A 17854-nucleotide genomic window follows, 5' to 3' on the forward strand; every position below is an offset into this window, starting at 1 on the left:
TACCTGCCTGTGGGATATCGCTTGTTATATACTATATTAGGAAAAACAAGATACAGTGCTTCATGGACAATAGCCTCATTCAAGGTGTTGGTAATGGGGGGGGTTCCCCAGAAAGATAACCTTGGCCATTTCTGGGTTGTGGGTTATGGAACAACTGTATTTTCATAGAACGTGTGCACCTGCACACGCACACACACCATATACACATAAATATTTTTCCAAGTGGGTAAAATGAGCCTGTGTTTATTTTACAATAGACCCTATGTTTAATTTGAAAAAAGCTTTTGCTGTGATCAAGGGAAGTTTGATGGGCATTCCATGCCTCAGCCCACTGTGTATGCAAGCATCGGATTTACCCAGCGTGTTTTTCCTCCTGAAAAGCTTTGTCTTCGTTTACAGGGACTCTGTGAGCCAGCATTTAAGCAAAGGTGGCTCATCCCTGTGTCGGGGCCAAGATGCGGCTCGGCCTCTTCCGAGACGACCACCGCTCGTAACTTGCAGCTCCTGAGAAACACCAAGTGTGCGGAAGGCGCGCTTTCTCCTGCATTTGGATTTAACTATGTGCTGGCCAACGTCTGCAAAAACGTCAAGTCTCTGAGAGGAATCGTAAGAGATACAACCCTGCTTCCTCTGGACCCTCCGGGTTCATGCTAAGGAAATGGATGGTCTCGAGGCAGATTGCTAGGATGTCAAGTGTATTATTCTTGAAGGAGTATTTCATCGCCAAATATTTAGTCCACGTAGTTGTGCATGCTTGATGAGGTGCTGGTTTGGGAAGTGATTTTTACAAAACCCACGTCAGGTTTTTTGTTCCAGCAGTTTTGAAGATTCATTGCTTTTTATTTCTTAATGTCCAGCAAATTGAGAGCAGTGGTCCCTCTTTCAGAACAAAGTAAAATAACAATTTCTATGGACAGGAAGGGATTCTTTCCTCTAGTAGGTAATGGAGTCGAATGGACTTCCCCGAAAAACAAAATGAAACAGTTACTTTGAAACAGCTTCAGAACCTGGGCTTCGGCCAAGAAGTTGGAGCCCAATTCCTATGGCTGAGCTTTAGCAGTGACTATAAATAAAGAAGTCACCAGCCTGGAGCTCCCGTCATCGAGGCTCAGCAGAAATGAATCTGACTAGGATCCTTGAGGACACAGGTTTGATCACGGGCCTCGCTCAGTGGGTTAAAGATCTCGTGTTGCCGCGAGCTGTGGTGTAGGTCGCAGACATGGCTCAGATCCCGCGTGGCTGTGGCTGTGGTGTAGGACAGTGGCTACAGCTCCGATTGGCCCCCTGGCCTGGGGACCTCCACGTGCTGTGGATGCCGCCCTAAATGAACAAGAAGAAGAAGTTATTGGGCTGTAGGTGATTACACACGAATCTCACCTATACCTTTTCTAACAAATATTCATATTTATCAGCTGACATTTAATTGTAGCCAATTTAAACAGAATGATAGTTACAAGAACAGTTTTTAAAAATTAGGATGTGTTTGGGTCCGTCACTAAACAAAAATTCCCCCATGCTTTTGTGTGCTAAAAGGTTTGGCTGTATGACTTTCCACTTCCTCTCTGTCCAGCCCGTGATGAAGGCCGTGGCCAGAGGCAGTGCACTCAGCGCCTTCCCATCCGTCTCCCAGGACCGCTTCTCCGTGAAGATGAGGAGCGTCAGTGACTGTGTGTCACCAACATGCCCTCTTGTTCGTCTTAGAAGCATCCTGGCGGCTGTGTGTGTTCAGAGACAGGATTATCATTTCTTTTCAGGAGTTTTTAACTCAAGACTTATTTCTCCTAGAGAACACGAACCCACAAAAGCTAATTGTTACTTGAAGTTGTTTCTTTTGTTAATCAGCTCGCGAATGTTCTGTTTTTCCTCCTCTCACATGGAAACGCGCATGTCCACCTGCAGAATAATGGGGCTTTGTTGTCATAGAAAACTGTTAAGCTGTGTGTTTTCCATTTCTCAGGTTAAGAAAAAGAATAGAGATGTGAGGAGACATTGAATTAACACCGCCGGGACTGTGCTGGCTGATGATTTTCAGTCTGAAACTTCTGAGATGGTTTTCCTTTTGGAAGTCGAGAGACTGTTCTGAAGAATTTACATAGATCGTCCCGGCTGAATTCTTATTTCGCCTGAAGACTTGGATGGCAAATTGCACTACAATAGAATGCCATCTACGGCACGCAGGTACTTGGGAAGAATAGCTGCATGTCGCATGAGGCTGTGAGTTCTGACGAAATTACAGTTGCAATCCTGCCAAGATCTTTGAGGAATGTGCACCATTTTATTAAGTAGCCCCTTAAATCTACACTGGCTAATAATGACATTTTAAGCTTCCTGCTCCTATCCAACAGACTCAGATTTTAAAATATGTGGGTATTTAATGTAACTGTTTTGAAGACTTGGGATGTAGGTCAAAGGCCTGTGTAGAAGCTGTTTTCAAGAGTCAGTCTGAGCATAAAAGACGTATTTAGTTTTCCTGAGGTCGGTCTATGTTCTGCAGGGTTTCCCTCCACAAGTGCTCGGGGAGAAACGTGACCCTTGGGTGTGAGGGGGTCAGCCAGGCGCCGCTGCAGACACAGGCCACCCAAGCAGTTCATCCAGCCTCAGTTAGCCATGCAGCAGTAGGGGGTCCCTGAGGTTGGACCTGACTTTTAAGGAGAAGCTGGAGACAAATGTTTTCCCTGCGAAAATGTAAATTGCTGCTTTTGTTTTGTAGAACATCGAAACATTCTAAACAAAGCCTGTCTCCAGGTCTTACTTGACTTCTGGCCTCCGGTTTGTGGTCTTTGAACAACTGAGCCGAATAAGAGTCCTAATAAGGAAAAATGTTGTAAGTTGGAAATACAAATATGGTGAAAATGGATCATATTTGGGGAAAAACCGTTTAAAATATCTTGTAAAGACACATACTGACACATACTCAACCTTTATTAGGAAGCATTAACCGTGGCAAAGAAAGTTAAAATATCAGAGTTACCAGCTCCTGAAGGGTTCATTTCCTGTGTGCGTATTGAATCCTTGCTACACCTGTAAGATGAGGCTTGGTTAGATGAGGGACATGAAACTAGATTCTTTCCTTCCGGGAGTTTGTGATCTGTCTGTATGCGCACACACACACGCGCACACACACACACACACACACACACACACACACACACACGGTAACTATAGGTAATTATTAACAGGAAGCAGATCTAATGATAATTTTGCGTTTTCCAATATTTATACCAATTGTTTCACATAATTTGTTTTTATATCATGGACGTTAAAACAGAAGTAATACATATTCTCTGGAGGGTTCAAGTCGTCCTTCCCAACCCTCCTTTCTCTTGGGTTTTTGCTGAATTGCTTTCTATGTTCTTCTCTCCTCTTTTTTCTCTTAAATTCCAGGGTCTCTCTTCTAATACAGTCTTGCATTCGGATATCTTTGCCTAACTTATTACAGTTGTTACACTTGCTGCAAATTCCTAATCCACTCAGCAATTCAACTCTACCGCCCTGTGAGTGGGTTACAGTTTCCTGAGCTTCTAGGAACATTAGGTTTCCCTGGGTGCCCCATCCCCAGGCACCTCTTCCTGCAGGCAGAGGCAGATCTGGGCCAGAGCACCTGAATTCGTGAACTGCAAGGGGGAATTTTGCAGCTACTTCCTCTCTCCATCCAGTGTCCTTGGGCAGGCCACAACCTGCACAACGGTACATGTGCAACCCTGTAGGTGGTGAACTTTCTGAATTCTTGAACAAAAAATATGCCTATAGATGTGGGGTCTCTGACCAGTTTGTGAGCTTTGGGCCTGCACAGAATCTCGGAACGTCAGCCCTTTTTCTCTCATTCAGCTCCCCTCCTTGGCTGTTCTATCATTCTAGAAAGAAAGGTGAGAGAGAGAGAGAGGGGTTAGAGATATTACAGCCACACTGCATTTCCCCTGGATTCCCATGTGCAAAGAGATGACGTGTGCACATCCGGAGGGATGGTGAGCCGTCGTACACCGAACCTAAACGCTTCACAGCCAGGGGGGCCCCCTGGTTGCGGCTTCTTTTGAGCAGAAATGATAATGATGGACAAAACAGAGACGGACGTTCCAGGGGTCAGGCTGTGCACAGAGCGGTTTACAGGGGCCGATCACACGGAGGCTTTGGTCCTCGAAGCCGTCGTGCCACGGTCGGGTGTTACCATGACCTTCGTTCTCTAGATGAGCAATTGGGCCCCGCATGGTTATGTCCTGGAGGCCAGTGTCCAAGCCGCCCGGGTCCTCAGGAAGGCACCTGCCGCATCGGACGGTCTGGTGCCTGGCCTCGGGTTTGCTGAAGAGACTGGGAGCCTGACGGGTGTTTCTCCCCATGGCTCTACGGCCAATTATTCTGTTTCACAGCACAGAGCTCTAAACAGAGCGTTTGCTTACCTCGACTATCGTACACGCTGGGGAGGAGGATGGTTTTCCAAAGGCAGCATTTGCACGAATCCACGTCCACATGATCAGATAAATCTGGGTGATAACTGCTAATAATAACTCCCTAGCACTGAGTACTTACCGACCCTGAGGTACTGTGCTGGGTATTTCCCACCCACGATTTTCAGTCCTCAGAATGCATTACAAGTTACCCTTATGGAGAAACGGAAGCCCCCGAGATCTTTTAGAGCCGTGGCTTTCAGTGTCACCTGCAGTTGTTAATGAGACAACGTACGGGGCCCCCGAGCCTGTCTCCCAGGGAGGGAAAAGCTCTAAAAAGGGAATCTCGCCTAAGGCCACAGGGTCCCGGGTCCTGCTGAGGGCATCCCTGAAAGAGCACAGAAAGAAAGGTGGAGAAAGACGGAAGCAGATGAGAGGGAAAAAACAAAGGCGAAGAGCGTGGTTGTGCTTTTAGGAGGACAGAGCCGGCGAGGCGTCTGCTCAGCCCCCTCAGTGCGGAGACCGACGCGGGAGCGAAGGGTGTCTGGCGGCTGCCCGCCCTGATCAGCGGTCTCGGGGACAAGATTCCTGGTGTGTCGTGCATGTGTCTGCGGTAATCAGTGTCACGGGGACGTGGAACCCAGCTCCCTTCCTCTGCCTGCTGACGACGCCCTTAAAAAATGCATCACACATACCGCTGTCACATCTTGTCAGGATAATGATAAACCTTTTAGAAACTGCTCGCTGTGACTCTGGGTCAGCCTCGCAGGCTGCCACGGGTCCCGTCGAGGAGGAAGAATGTCCAGGGACATCCGCTGTGTGACGATGGATCGGGTGAGACAGCTCCACCTCCCTGGAAGCAGGCGCCACAACTGTCAGTGGTGGCAGCTCCCTTTTTATTTAAGACTTCAATGCACCTGTAATAGCTTCTTGATTATCGGCTGTGCCCCCGTTATGTGTATTACTTACTGGTTTTTATTTATTTATTTATTTATTTTTTTGGCGGGAGGAGCTGTGAGCCAGAAGCATTTGCCTACTTCATTTAATTAAATGATGCATTTTCAAAATGACTCATTAATGAAGTGGTTTATAGTCTTGTTTCTAGAAAAAAAACATGCTATAGAGACATTCAAGAAAATTTAAGGAAAAGCTTAGATTATGTATCCATAATATATACACAATATACACATAATATATACACAACTGGGATTCAGGATTTTGGTGTGTGGGCTTTTCGGAAGATGCTTTGGCTCTTCTTATTTTAAATCCACAGTAGAATTGCAAAATTGCATTTCTGCACAGTAAAATGAGTGGCGTAAGAAAAGAAGACAGCTCTGTCTCAACGTTCTGCTCTAACTGGAAAGTTACATTCTTCTCCGTTGAAACTCTGAACCATCGTGGTGTGTGGTGCACATTTCTCCGGGGCCAGAAAATGTAATGGACACCAAGAGAAGAAACTGGCAAATTGTTAACAGTCACAAATGATGTAGATAAGATATTATGGGGGTAAGCGATGAAAGGGTGAATTGGGGTATTTTCTAAACAGTCTCTGCAACTATTGCACCCAGGAGCCTTTGGCCAAGGCGGTCAAGCTTGGGACCTGACCGCACGGTTGCTGACCCCTTCCTGACCTCACAGTCCTGCTTGTCAAATGCATCCCTTCATCTCACTACTTGCTGAGCATGGTCTGAGCCCTGCGCTGGCACTGCCGTGGGCGCAGCAGAGAAAGGCGAGGGGTGCTACGGTGAGGTCCTGCTGGAGCGGGCGGTGTGAAAACCAGCCACGTCTGGCGGGGGAGGGGACACGCCAGCCTCACGGCCATGCCAGCATGTGGCCGGAGGTGTCATCAGACCTGAGGGGGACAGAGGAAGGTCAGGAGCAGGAAGTGGTGACAGGGCTTCTCCCTCAGTTCACTCCTCCTGCTCCCTCATCACCCCGGGAACAGCCCAGGGGTTCTTGAAGCCCTGCTTTCCCGCACTGGCTCCTGCACATGAACACGTGTGCACATGTGCGTGCACACACACACACGCACCTTGCAGGCATGTCGTGTCCTGCCCCTCTCAGCAGCGGCTGCCTCTCCTGTCCCTCCATCCTCAGTGACCCCTTTACTTAGGGAAGAAAGTCAAAGCCATCTCTGCCTGCCGGTCCTCACCCTGGGAATAAGTCATCCTCCTGTGCATGTGTGTGTGTGTGTGCGCGCGTGCACAAGTGCATACATGTGTGTACACATGTGTGTGCATGTATGAGTGTGTGCACATGTGTTGTGTGGGTATGTGTGTGTGAGTGGGCACATGTGTGCATTCACATCCGCATGTGCACACGAGTGTGTGAGAGTTCTCATGTGTATGTGGGGGGGGCTCACACCTCCCACTGTTCCTGTGCCCGTTTCTTACCTTCGGTGGGTGAGGCTGTCTGGACGTCGAGGGTGAGGTGTCACAGGAAGGGTCAGGAAGCCACGGCCACGAGAGAGCAGGAAAGGATGCTGGCAGGGGGCAGGGGCAGGGGCAGGGTAAACGGACAGGTGGAGAAATGAAGCTTTCCCTTGACTGATGGCTTCCCCGGGGCCAGCCCTCCCCACAGCACCGCCTGTTCCCAGGGTTTCTGCATCAGGACGGATGGATGAGCTCGGGCTCGGGAGGAAGAGGCAGGGGCCGTGCTACCCCCTCCTGTGCTTGAGCGATGGTCTGTCCTTCCAGGATCCCTGGACTTAACACAGGCTTTCACGTGACGGAGTGGCGTGAAGATTAGCCGCGTCTCTTCTGCGGCTCTGATAACTAGGACGCCTCTCCTCGGCACCCTCTGGAAAGGATTAGGAATTGCCTTCCTCTTCTGCCTGGTCCCTAATTTCACGCTGCCTGGGCTTCTGCTGAATGCCTTCGTCCCCCTGCACACTAATTGCTTAGCTCATAATAATTGATATCTTATGAGGTGCTGAGTAAATTAATTGGTTAATGTTCACGGAAGGATGTGGTCCTCGCATACGAGGCAGAATAAATGGGCTTTTTATTTAGTATCTGCATCACAACTTGATTTGTGCTCTCTTCTAGCCCTTCTATTTCTGCCGCATTAATTGTCTCACGTACCCACGCGTGGCTTGATGTACAGGCAGGCTCAGCATGGGGTCTGGTGGGTGGGACAACGTGAGGAGACGCAGTCTGGTCACCGGAATTTGTGACCTCACATCCTGTCACTTTCTCCTTTAAAGTGTCTTGCTTTTTGGAGCTTCGGTTTTTTATTAATCAAGAGACTACTTTTAAGATGCAAATGGCATTGTGTTGACCCCGTAACACTTTATTCTGTTGATACCCTATTTCCCAGGGTTGCTGTCCTTCCAGGGGCCCTGGACTTAACCCATGCTTAAGAGCTGAGGATGAGCTAGAAGTGAGGCTGTTTAGTGCTCATGGAATGCCCGACTCTTCCCACCACCCACTCCTAGTCTTCTAGCCCTTGGGCAGGTGCATGCCACTAATTCTGGCCCATAGGCAATGGGCAGAAAGGTACAGAAGCTTCTCTGGGCCCCTCTGCTCCCCACTCTATTGGCGACCAGAACAAGGAGCCCCCATCAACCTGGGTCCCCAAGAGACTGTGTGGCGCAGAGCCCTCCCCACCAGCTCCTGGGAGGCTCTCTGTGGACAGGAAGTAAGCTTTCTTACGAATCCTTGAGCTCTAAGATCGATTTGTCCCTGAAGCATGACCTGGCACATCCTGAATAATAAGAGGGGTATGAGGGGCAGGGGTTATGAAAAACATGTCCGAAGGAGGCGGAGGATTTTGCCTATATCGCCACTGTGTTACCTAGGAGTAGCCCTGGGGCTTATCTCCCTCCAGCCCTTCCTTCCTCCTTCTCCTCCTCCTTTTTCTTCTCTCTCTCTCTACAACACACACACTTAAGGATGGGATGTCGGTTCCTTTTCTTCCTTCTCCTCATCACCCATTCTCCCAACAGATACTTACTGAACGTCTGTCATATGCTGGGCACCAGGTTAAGGGAGGAGGTGATTAGACATGGTTTCCATCTGCAAAGCCTATCAGTATTATAAAGGCAGCGGGTAACTGCAAAAGTAACCAAAACTGGTGTTGCGAGGGCCGGCGGAGATGCGTATCTAGTTATGTTGGCACCAAGAGTGGAAGAAGGAGAGGGGCACCCTCCGTGTAGGATTTCCGAGGAACTGAGGCTGGCGAGCAGTGGGCTCGGGGGAGGAAGGCTTTACAGCGAGAGCAAAGGGTCAGGGTGCCCTCAGGTCCCTGTGAGCAGGAGAGAGGTGACAGGAGAGGCCGGCAGGCAGATGACACAGTTGGACAGGGGCAGTGAGGCTCCTGGGCCGCCCACCAACACCCCTTTTTGGGGGCCGTTCCTCCTCCACTCAGCCTCCATGGGCCGCCCAGCTCTCCAGCCTCCCCACCGCTCAGCAGATGACTTCCAGGCCACTTTCGTCTTGTCCTCTGTCCACAACCACCCGGGGATTCCAGGCAGCCCCTTAGCCCTCTCTGATGGCCAGGGTTCTCAGAGAAGCAGAACCTATAAGATGGAGAGAGAGATAAATAGCGATAGACAGACAGAAGAGTAGCCTTATCAGAGGAATCGGTGTGTCCGATGATGGGACCCAGAAGTCCCAGGGTCTGAGGTCCACAAGCAGGAGGCCCAGGAGAGCTAGGGGGTGAGCCCGTTCAAGTCCAGAGGCCCCCAGACCACGGTCAGCCAGTGTTCTCGGGCAGCAGAGGGACCTCCCAGCGCCGCCTTTCTGTCCTCCTCAGGCCCTGCAAGGCTTGCACGATGCCTCGGGGAGGGTCAGATCCCTGGGGGAGGACGACCTGCTCTACTCGGGCCCAATTCCAGTGCTCCTCCTTTTCAGACACACCCTCACAGACAGCCGGACGCCACAGAAGGTCCCCTGCCGCCAGCACCGTACCTCTGCCATCTTCCATTTTCCAAACCTGGCTTTTCCCTTCTTGCTGCCGCGTTAGGGACTCTCAGGAGTGTTGGGGGAATTTTTCTTGGTTGGAATGTTTGGATGGTGTGACTGGAATTAGGGGGTCCGCCGTGTCATCCCCTTACAACGCGCAGCATGCGTCATTGTTTGAGTGGGTCCTCGGGGAGGCGCCTCCGCTGTCCCCTCCGCCAGCGGCGGGTCCTCTCCTCGGACCTCCCGCCCTGCGCGGGGTGGGGGCGCATCCTCATCTCCCCGCACCGCTGTCTCGTCATTTCTGTACCGCCTGCCTGTCCCCAAGCCTGCAGCATGGCCTCCAGGACCTCGGTCCACGCTCCCATCCCCTCTCCTGGGGTTCCCGCCCTTTGTCCCCTCTGTGAAAGGGGCAGCGCCCAGCCCATCATCCCTCCCCCAGCCCCAATGGGGGCTCAGTTCTCCCAACACCCTGGTCTTTCTCACCCAGGTCCCCACTGGTGATGAGGTTCCCCCGATCCTCCCCTTCCCCCGCAGCTTTCGGGGTGCGCGTGCTCTCTCTGGCCCGCTGACCCCCCTCCCCGCCGCCCCCGGCCGCGCCTCTCACAACACTCGCAGGTCCCTCTCTGCCAGCACAGCCGGGTTCCTCACGACCACGCCTCCGCACGCCGCCTGCGTGACACCCGCACAGAGCACCTGGCAGCCCCCGCACGCCCGCGGCAGCAGGTGTCCCTACACCCCCGGGCCCCCGTTCCCCAAGCCTGGACGCCCCCCCCTTCCAGGTCCTGCCTCTAAGCCCCGCTCTCAGCGGATAACCTTGCTTCCTGCTTCCCTGGGGACAGACGGGCAGAGGAAGAGAAACCCCTCAGGCTCCCGGCGTCAGGTCCAGCCCTGTCCCCGCCCTCGGCCCCTGTGACCCGGGAGGGTCGTCCCGCTGCATCGGGGCAAACCCTCCGTCCTCAGGGGCAGCCGGGCCTTCCCCGCTGCCGTCTATCTCCCCGATTTACACGCTTCAGAAACCCGTCAGCTCCTGTTCTGTTTATGCTCCCCTCCCCTTCCTGGTGCCCTGATGAATTTGTTCCGTTTTACTCATACGTGATATTCAGATACTAGGATGTAAATGCACTTGGACCCGAGGCCGGGGCGTGTCATCCAACTCCGGCGGACCTTGCGTGCCCTTCATCTGGGGGTTATTATAAAAAACGCTGCCATAAACACATCTTTGAGCAGAGACGCAGTCCCATTAGATAGATCCACGGACATAAATTGCAAGGCCAAAATGTGTAATTACAGAATGTTGACAAATACCACTAAATTGCCTTTTACAAAGATGCAGCCAGATCCACCCTAGGCCGTGTTGCCCAGCGTCTGTGTCACTGTAGTACACGCACACTTAGCATTTCTGACAATGTGGTGAACCAGAGATCTCAGTTTAGCGTTATCGTGCATTCTCCTTTGAAGGAATGGAATTGCTCACTTTCATGTGACTCTTGGCCATTTTTGTTTCGTCTTCTAATTGCCTCTTTAGAGTGTCAGACTCATTTTTTTTTCTTGCCATCTTTCCTTTTGTTTTATGGGAACTTTTAAAATATTCTGATTATCAGTGCTTTTTGTATGTATTTGCTGCAAAAAAAAAAAAAACAACCAAAAACCCCCAAACCCCTCCCAGTGTTATGGCCTGCCTCTCAGCTTGCTTGTTGGTATTTTTCAGGAAATGGTAGCATCTCAGTTGGACCTGTAATTAGAGAGGACACACACACACACACACACACACACACACACACACACGGGCAGTGCCACAAAAGGGACCTTAAATAGAGGCGGTGACCTCCTCCACAGCCTCTGGGATTTCAGTGTCCATTTTGAGGGCACGCAGTTGTCTGCAAGTGTGGAAAAAAATCAATGTGCACTTTTCTTTCTCATCCCCTTTAACCAGGGATTAATATCAGGCTCCTATTATCTTTCTAACAAGAACCAGGCAACTGGATGTTTCCATTTTCTGGAAGATGTCAGAGGTCAAGGAAATGCATGAAATTTTAGGTCTTGAAATCCACCAGTCAGCTCGTCTGCAGACTCATGAGAAAAAGCAAATGGTAATGGCTTAGCATCCTTAGCTTCAAGATCGGTCCATTGGCAGCCATTGGAAGAGGAGAAGCAGGGCTTCGGGTGAGACCCGGGAATCTGGGGAACATCTGGGATCTCTGGGCTTGTCCGAAGGGAGAGAGACAGCATGTGTGGCGAGGCAGAGGATCCTGAGTAGGTTAGATTCAGCGGGTCGTGCATTTGAGAAAGGAGACCGTGTGTAACAAAAGGATGCTAATTCTACTTTAACCTGAGACATTATTCCGAAGGGTCCCCTCAGCCATTACAAACAACTTACCCAGTTCCTTTTTGTGCCCTTAGATTTAACCTGCAATGATCACTACTTCTTAACGGCTCTGGACAGAACAAAACCTGAAAAGTAATTTACTTTAAGAATATAATCACTTATTGATTACTCTTTTTCTCCAGGAGATAGAAACAGTGTGTAAGCTTTTATCCCAGAGAGTCCAGGACGGTTTTTATACTCTGCGTTTAGTTCAAATCCATTTGAACTCTCCTTAGAAAAGGAGCATTTCAGGCATTGTGTTGCACAGAACCATTATTTTTAAAAAGGATTCATCATCCAGCTTATGTGATGATTTCACAGTAGGCAGACAATATTTAATAAGTAAATCAATAATGTTCATTTCAGGGAAAAAATTGGGTATAGAATATAGCTGGAGAAGATAATAAAACAAGATAAATACTAAATTTTGGACCTGATAAGCCATTAGGGATAATGCAATGCGCTGCGGAGCCTGGTGCTGTGGGTTAGGAAGCGGGCCTCATCAAATGCTGTGTGATGCAAATTGAACCTCATTTGTCATATGATTAAAGCACAAGGAAAAAGCAATCCCACTGTGGTGCTGAAGGCAGCATTTGCCACTTTAATGAAGCGCCGTCAGGGAGGGGAACTTCCTCAGCTCAGGAAAGTTTTGCTGGTAAATGTATTCCCAGTTTGCAGGAAGGTTAAGTTGCCAAGAGTGAGCGAGGGAACCAAGAGGTCCTCCAAATGCTTCCGGCAGGATCCACTGGAGGACCTTGAAACTGGGAGGACCTTGGGGTGTATCTCTCAGTGTCGCCTCTCCTTTCCCTGCCAGGGCACCGTCCAGGATAGTGGGGATGGGTTACTGTCGTGTTTCTTCGTAAGTGTTGTTTCACTCTGGTGGTGTCCAAATGCTTCAAGGTGTTCTTATGCGTCTGGATGTAATATTCTCTACAGCTCCTCCTTATGAATCCTAGTAAGTATCTTCTGGCCTTGATTAGAATATGTGTGATCTTCTTTCTGTATCACATGAGCAATATTCTCAAAGCCAGATATCTTGCCTCTGTCCTTTCTTCTCTAGGCCACGCGTCTCCAGCTCTCTCAACAGTCTGCATTTATGATTTCCAGATCTCTCCTCAGTCTTTTGGGTCCTGAGCACTTTTGTCCTCCAGAAGAGGTACTCCCCTTTGTCCAGTGTCACCCTAGAGCCCTGTGTTCATAATCACATCGGATGCTCCCCAGAAATTCAAGCCAGTGCTGGGTGGGTGGTCCGCCCATCACCTCTATGTTGCATGTCAGCTAATGCAGCTTCTCTCATGTTGGGCGGGATTAGGGGAGTCAGTTGGAAGAAGTGAATCCAGGACCAGAGAAACAGGCTTTAGGAGGCATCTCCAACGGCCAGCGGAGAGGTCGTGAGGGTCAGGACTAAGCAACTCCAGCAGAAGTAAGATACGAGATGTGGCTTGTGTTTGGTCATTGACTGGACATGGAGAATTAGGGACAAGTTGAACAGTGATTCGTAGGTGCCTAGCTTGGGTGGAAGGTTGATTGATGTCTTGAGCTTGGAAGGAGCGTAGGAACAGTTTTATGCTAGAAGGTAACTTGTATGCCAAAAAAGCAACAGCAGTTAAGTTATAAATGATAAAAACGGGGATAAGATGCTTGCGAAGAGACTTGGTTCAAAGTTGTAGATCCTTCAGCCCACGTATGGACCATAACTTCAACCATGAAAATACACGGGCCACCACGTGAGAATCTGGAAGGTCAAGAAGAGGAGAGATCCAGGAAAAGGGATCAAGTCACCTGTACTTCGAAGAGAAAGGCAGAGGTAGACACAGAGGTGGCTGACCAATCTGTGTCGTTTTGGCGCTTAACTTCATTTCTTTGCAGTGGGCTTCCTTAATGTATAAAGTAGAAATTAGGAACCCCCAGCAGGATTCCTGGCTGGTATCCCCCCCCTTTTTCTCATTTTCAAGGCTGTAAGTGTTTGCTATGTTTTATGGATGACTTCTCTGCTATGTCATAGAGATGTTTGGTTTCTTCTGGGTAATTTAACTTTCCATAGAATTTTAATTGCCTAACTTTATCTAGATCTTGTAGAAGGATTCCCTTTTTAGCCTATTCGAGTGGAAACAGAAACTTGTCAATTAAGTGGTTGGCCTGATTGCAGAGGATGTTATGGAAATAAACACTTCATGCTGATGAATATTTTAATGATGGGCATATCTTAACTGATTCAGAGCTGCACTGACACGGGAAAGTCAACTGAATGTATGGGTCTCTTCCTCTGGAGCAGAAAAAACGCTCCAGAAAGGGCTTGTTCGGATTTGTCTAGGATGTTGGTATATGTCTGCTTTGTAGCCCACTAGTATTTAAAGTACAAACTATCCCCTGAACTAAAATCCTACTTGTCAGAACCGTGAGGTCAACAGAATGTGTGAAATACGTAGACGTGTGTCTACCGTAGCCACGGGCACACACTGGGGCACACACTGCACGATGACGGGAAAGCTGCAAATGATTTGAAAACATCATCACACGGCTTCCTGTTTTCAAAGGGTTTTTCTTATTCTCATCGTCACAGTGCACATGGCCTATCTCATTGGCGGTTCACTTCCCCAGGAGAACGCAGGCTCTAGGAAGGAAGAGGCCCTGTCCGTAGGGTCACTACTGTATCTCCAAGACCTACCCCAGCTCCCGGCAGAGAGTAGGTCCTCAGTAAATAACCATCCTGACTAAAGCCACTTCTGGAGATTTTACTGGATGCCACACACATTCAGCCTGTGTGTTGTTTGTCAGATGGCTGAGTAATCATGGGCTCTGGAGGGAGAAACCCTGGAATTGACTTCTGGCCCTGCGACACGGTGGCTGCATTTGCGCCGTCAGCCACTTCATCTGAGAGGACGACAGGTGCACACAGGAAGAGCGCGTTTTCTGATCTCATACGCCAGTGTTATGGGGCAGATGAACTAATATAGTGGCAATTCTTTTGCAGTTTTTCAAGGATTGTATTCCAGTAGTTCTTTAACTGCCCTTGCCTTGGTCATCTGGGGCTCCGAGGAGAACCTGTAATCCAGGGCCCATGCGCAAGAATGTCGGAAAGACCTTCCCGTGCTGCCCTGTCCCCTCCGCATCTCAGGTTTCCCCTGACCTGTGTCCGCTCTCAGCACCCCTGTCCCTCCCTGATGCCGGTGGACCATAAATAGCCCTGTGTAGACACATAACCAGCCACAGCCTCTGAGGGCGCCTCTTCAAGTGCTTATACCTCCACTCCACTCACTGCAAGTATTTTTGAGAGCAAGGAAAATGCACTGTTTACTGCACCCACGTCTCACACGATGATGCCGTTTCTGAGAACAGAGCTGCTCAGTAGATACGTGTTGAATCAAACCAGCCATTCTCCACTGGCTGTTTTCCTTTGTTTAATATCACGACCCAGCATCGATTCCACGTCCCACTCCTCTAAGGGCTCACAGAACAAACGAAAGCAAAGTAACAAAATAAAACAAAGACTCAACCCTACCGACGTGTTAAGAGAGCACTCCAGGAACAGAGACTGCACAGGTAACGCTGTGAGTGAGACGTTCTCAGTAACGGAGGCGTCCCGGTTTTCTCTTTTAATCTCACTTGCTCAGAGCAGTGTCAACAGCCACAGGGGCGGAGAAGATGACCCCCGGCTCATTTTCAGCAGATCAGCTTCAAGAGCAAGGTGGGGGCGTGGCTAAGTGCTTCCTGCATAAATCAACCTATTCGTTTGAATTAAAATCTCCCAACCCCCAAATTCTTTCTAACCTCGTGTTACGCAGAGCTGGATAATTGCTTCAGAGCTTTGTAGAAAATTGGTTGATGCTCTGATTTCGGCTCCAAATTGAGTGAGACTCACAAACTATGAGAAGACATTTTAAAAAAAGAAATCCCCATCTCCTTAGCCGCGCCGCAAATCTTAACCGACCTGGTGTCTTCTGGGTACATGTGACACCTGGTAAGGACTGCTTGTCCATCCTCATAGGTTTAGTTTTAAAAATTTCACCGGGTTTATGCTCAATAATTCTAATAAAGCATTGCTGGCCACTCTGTGTAAATTTAGCATAAATCCAGGGCTATCACATACTTGATCATAGGTTATCTAGGCTTAAACTGCAAAGTGAATTCTGTCCTATTTTCCATCTTAGAATCAGTAGAATCTACCCACACGGCTTTGTTTCAGGCAATAAAAATAATGATGGTATTTGTTGCCTTTTGTGGCGTCCCCTTCGCCTCCTTCAAGTGCATGCAAGCGAGGGTGGGGGAGTATTTTTAGCCAGGCTTTATTTAATGATTTTCCCAGGGCAGTGCTTCTGACTGGATCTTTCTTAGGGAAGCACCAGGCCAAATGTGCATTACTCTCTCCTGTCACACCTTGGTCCTTGCCCCTGGCTAATGTCAGCTCAGATCAAATTGGACTTGTAGCAAGGCCTTTTGTCTGCAATTCCTTCTCAGAAAACGCTGGCGCTTCGATATGCTTTGCCTTGAAGACATGTACAGAAGAAGCATATCTCCTTTCTCTTGTTTGAAAGCAAGCTAAAACGTGTTTGCTTCTAAATCATTCTGCTCCTGAAATGCCAAAGGTGAGGTTGTTTCAAACAACGGACCTTTCAAACTGTGGCACATACTAAGCGGCGGTGGAAGCAGGAACCATGATGGTAGCGATAGCAATGACTACAGCGCAATTAATGTCTCTCCAGTGGCTCCAAGGGCCAGGCACGGAAGTGATGGATTCTTCCAAGACGCGGCCCCTCCTTCAAGAGTCCCACAGTCTACTGAGCACATAAAATGATCACAGACCGAAGAGGCGAGTCCCTGGCCTGCTGGGAAAGCATATCACAGAAAAAAAAAAAAAAAAAAAAATTCTGTACTGGTTAAAATCATAGGAAAAAGGTCAAAAAACAAACACATGAAGGAAATGACAGACTTCAGGCTGCAGTGTCAACGTCCTTTTTGCCTGGGGACAGTGGAAAATGGCAGACCTGACCTTGAATTCCCAGTCTGTACCTATCCAGACTGAAATTTCCAAATGCCTGTTTATCATACATTAACCTCATATTTCTACTGTTAATGGACTTTTTTTTTTTTTACCCAAAATTGGCATTTTTGCTTGTGCATAAATAAGACTTGCCACGCGTCTTGCAGACTAAGACCAGACTAAGTTGTCCGTTTTCCAAGTGACGCGCATGCTCGGCCATCAGGGGCATCGATCCGCATGAGAGACGTGTTTCTGGACTTTCGAGGTCCCTTGAGTGTAGGATTTGGGTTTGTGTTTGTTTACGATTCCTTGCTCTTAAGCAGGTGGATGTCAGCAATATTATTCTGGAAAGAGCTGAATGGCATATCCTTTAGACCTTAAGCCAGGGTGCTATGCGGGGACACATAGAGCATTTTACAGTTTTACATTTTAAAAGTGTAAAAATAATTTTTTTAGCTTGTATGTCTTAAGAAAACAGGCTTCAGGCTGGATTTGGCCCTTGGTCCAACCTAAGTATTACCTCTATAGATTATTATAATGCATGTTATTTACATACTCAGAATATACATAATATTAAGAATTCAATATTATTAAATATATCAGGTTTTAAATATCAATAACAATTTCCTAGGATGCTCTGTATTAATAGAAATGGTTTTAGTAACTCTTTTGTCTTTCCCTCCTGGTAGAAAATGTGTTTTAAATAGCTCCCCCAAACATTTACTTCATTCTTATTAAATGTTGATAAGAGAGGTGTAACTATGGGCAGGTGTCTGTATCATCACTGTGGTTTTTAGCGCCACTTAGGGCACTGCTTTGGTGTTAAGAGCAGAGAATATCTGAAATTGGGACACTGTGAAAGATTTGCCGTACTCAACAAAGCAGCAAAATCAATTAACAACCCTCGACCCTGTTGAATCTGCGACACCTCAGCAAAGCCAGGCACTGACCAGCTGAATCAGCTTGAAGGTTAAAAATTCTGCATCTCCAGATGCCAGCAGCTTTTAAAAGAACTACCCTTGTGCAGATTGGCACAAATACGTCTTTTCTCCTTTAGAGGGAGATGCCTTAAGGCTTTTATTTTTTCTTGGTGTGTCCGTGTGTGTGTGTGTGTGTGTGTGTGTGTGTGTGTGTGTGTGAAATTATACAAGTGCAGCAGAAACAAAAGCCCCAAATTAAAGAAGAGGAAGGTCAAAGAATGTAAGTGATCAGAGGCTCCGTC

The 17854-nt window shown here is 48.5% G+C and overlaps 1 long non-coding RNA gene across 2 annotated transcripts; it reads right to left on the reverse strand.

The window, feature by feature from the left end:
• Window positions 1-223: 223 nt before the first annotated feature.
• On the reverse strand, window positions 224-7510 carry LOC146399623 (uncharacterized). Of its 2 annotated transcripts, none has more exons than XR_014818184.1 (3): window positions 6776-7510; window positions 2972-3021; window positions 224-2806 (listed from the first exon to the last, which is right to left on the reverse strand). It is a non-coding gene; the product is annotated as an uncharacterized LOC146399623 (long non-coding RNA). The 2 variants fall into 2 exon arrangements; XR_014818183.1 differs by having other exon boundaries at window positions 2972-3854; window positions 6776-7250.
• Between the last annotated feature and the right edge of the window lie 10344 nt (window positions 7511-17854).

The sequence above is a fragment of the Sus scrofa genome, chromosome 10, assembly GCF_054392235.1.
Source record: "Sus scrofa isolate SSC_HxYL_T2T_F1_AM1 chromosome 10, Sscrofa_HxYL_maternal_Yorkshire_Landrace_v2.0, whole genome shotgun sequence".
Lineage (NCBI taxonomy): Eukaryota > Metazoa > Chordata > Mammalia > Artiodactyla > Suidae > Sus > Sus scrofa.